We start from the raw sequence: 3,295 nt of genomic DNA, 5'->3' as shown, positions 1-3,295 counted from the left end.
AGGCTGCACAGCTGCAGAAAGAAAAGCTTTGCAGAGAGTGGTGAAGGCTGCACAGCTGCAGAAAGAAAAGCTTTGCAGAGAGTGGTGAAGGCTGCACAGAAGATGTTGGAGTCAGTCTCCCCACCATCACAGACATCTACACCTCCAGATGCAGGAAGAGGGCCACCTGCATCATGAAGGACCACACTCACCCAGCACACACACTTTTTGTCCCGCTCCCCTCAGGCAGGAGGTTGAGGAGCATTAAGTGTAGAACCACTAGACTGAGGAACAGCTTCTACCCTGAGGCTCATGAATCTCTAACCAGAATAATCACTGTGATTCCACTTTAATTGGACATTTGTCACTTTGTGCTTCTGATTTCTTACCCATCTGCTCACAACAGACTCATGTTCAGGCTGCTGTTTAATACACCGTATTATATTAATTACAGTGTTATCATTTAGAGAAAATATCTTAGATCCTTATACGCTATATTTTTGCTATTTTGGGGTGTAACTGAGACGCTGTGTACACAATTTCATTCCACCTCATGTACCACATGTGATGCGAATGACAAAGAACCTTGAATCTTAAAACTGTGGGTAACTGTGGGAGTGGTAGTAGCTGAGAGTTTCAGAAAAACTGAGCGTGATGTCGTCATCTTTTTCCACAACTGACCAAACCAGCTGCAACTCCGTTTCTCAAATAAAGACATTTTTAGGGTGAAACGAACATGCAGCCCACCACCAAAGAGGGGGGTCAGGGTGGTGGGGGGGTTATGACCACTCCTGAAATACTCTCGTCCCTCGTGTCTCCTGTTCTGCAAAGTTCTGCTGGACGCCACGTCAGCTCCGGTACTTTCCTTCAACCTTTGGCGGTACTGATGAACATTTCCACGATGTTTATTCAAGAAGCTAAAGGAACGAGAAGCGATAAATCAGAGCCGCGGGTCTGAGGCTCCCAGACTCAAGTCAAGGGAACGAGGAGATAAATCACGGGGAGAAAAGGTGGCGTGGCCTTCCACTTCACACTTTAATCGTGTCGCTCGCTCCTCGCCGACGACTCCGTCCAAGACACTCTGAGGTTCGGACCTTCACTCCTGTCCATCCATCACAGCGAGGCGGTTTTCATTTCCTAACTTTTGATCTGCGTGTTGCTCGAGTTATTAGGCTTCAACTTGTTTTTTAACAGATGTTCTGACAGGAGAATGTGACACTTAAAGCTTACAAAATAGATTTTATAGATTATGGTTGAGAAAAATGTCTTGTAAACTTACAGTGAACCCTTTTTCCTCCTTCAGACCCGATATTTTTGCTGTAAACATTAAGTCAGAACATTTGGAAAAAAATCAAATGATATGCAGAATGTTTCTATACTGAACAAAAATATAAAACACTTGTTTGTCTCCAATTTTACTTGAGCTGAAGTCAAAGATCTAAGAACACAAACGGCCTTTTTCTCTCAAATACGGTTCATAAATGTGAGTAAACCTGTTCGTGAGCCGAGATCAACACGCTCATGATTCATAAAACCACTTATTACACATCAGTCGCTGCTGCTTGTTGCTCACACGCAGGATTCTCTTTAATCCAGTCAAAACTAAAAATGGAAACGCAGCAAAGAACAGGGATAACTGGAGTTACGTTTCATCTCTGCTTTTGTTTCAGGCCTCTGTTAAAATCCTTATTATGCCGCGCGCATGCACTTTAAACTCAGAAAACATTAAACAACTGTTTCATCGTGTTGTTTGTTTCGATCGTTGTTTTGTGACGTGTTTCTGAACTCGTGGCCAGGCCGCTCTTGGAAAACAGATCTTGATCTCAGCGGTTTGTTTTTGGTTAAATACAGAGGACGGCGGATGAAAATGGACAGAATGTGTGACTCTACAGTTTAAGGTAATTTGACGAGGCTGCCCTCTTTAGGGGTCACCACAGAAGATCATCTGTTGGTGTCATCATCTCAGAACCATCCACACATCCATCTTCTTTACCTGCTTCTTTCTTTTCATGGGGGTCACTGATGTCCATATCCAGCTGTCAGTGTGTGAGAGGCGGGGGACACCGTGCACAGGTCTCAGGGACATATAGAGACGAACAACCATTCACTCTCTCTCTCTCACCTAGAGACAATTTAGTTATCAATCAGCCTAACATGCATGTTTTTGGTCTGTGGGAGGAAACCGGAGCACGCAGCACAGAGACAACATGCAAACTCCACCCAGGAAGGTGCCCTGGCTGGGATTTGAACCGGCGACCTGCTCGCTGAGAGGCGGCAGCTCTACCAACGGTGCCACCATCTCAGAATCCATCTTGTAAATATTCCTTTACAGTCCTGTCACAAATCCAGCCCCCACGCTCGTCTCCGACCACCCCACACTTCCTGCTCTCTGGTTGACTCCACCTACTCAAACTCACGCCCCTTCAATTAAATTAAACTTTATGTATAAAGTACATTTTATGCACAAAACAATCTAATGTGCTCAGTGGGTTTATATACACATAAATTCAGACACTAACAAGACCACGCCCATCAACACACTACAGTACAGCAATGGCCCAGACTTGTTTAACCGCCCCAGACCTGAGCCAGGTCCTAGCAGGATAACCGTTGACCTTGATTTGTGACCTTTAAGCTGGTGTGATGTAAAATAAATTGACAGTCCATCTTGTGACTATGTATATGTGTATCAAGTGTTGTTAAAGTATCTTTAGGGGATCAGAAATTATGTGCGGGACAAGAGAAAACGTATGGACTGACGGAAACTACCACAATACTTTTAGACGGGCGTAAAAAAAAAGGAACTACAGTTCTTCCATGAATCTCCAACAATCGCTGTCCAACAGAAATCAAATCCAAAGACGTCCCGCCGAGACACAGATGGACGTCTTCTCCGGTAACTGCTCAACTGAAATCAGTTACAAGTTGTATGCAGGGTCAGTTACATCTTACTTTTTATTTCAGCCGTTAAGACGCAAAACCTATTAGTTCCACTGGATCAACGTTCCTGTTGAGAATCACTATTTATTTTAAGGGTCCTTATCTTAAATATTTATAACAGTTGTGTGTTTAACCTTATGGGGTCAATTATCCCTCTGTAACACAAGGCTCACTGTTGACTTCTGAGCAAATTAAAGGATTGTAAGTGCGCCTTATAGACCAAAAAATACAGTAACAAAATCCCTAATTAAAAAAATAAACGTAATATTCTCACAATGTTTAAATATCTTTAGATTTCGTCTCCACGACATCTATTTTTAGTTATTTTTTTTATTTTTTTAGTATTTATTGTGCCTTTTTCTAAAACCTATTCAGG

Source organism: Nematolebias whitei, chromosome 8 (genome assembly GCF_014905685.2).
Source record: "Nematolebias whitei isolate Nwh7 chromosome 8, NemWhi1, whole genome shotgun sequence".
Classification (NCBI taxonomy): Eukaryota; Metazoa; Chordata; class Actinopteri; order Cyprinodontiformes; family Rivulidae; genus Nematolebias; species Nematolebias whitei.
This window is presented reverse-complemented; position numbering follows the sequence as displayed.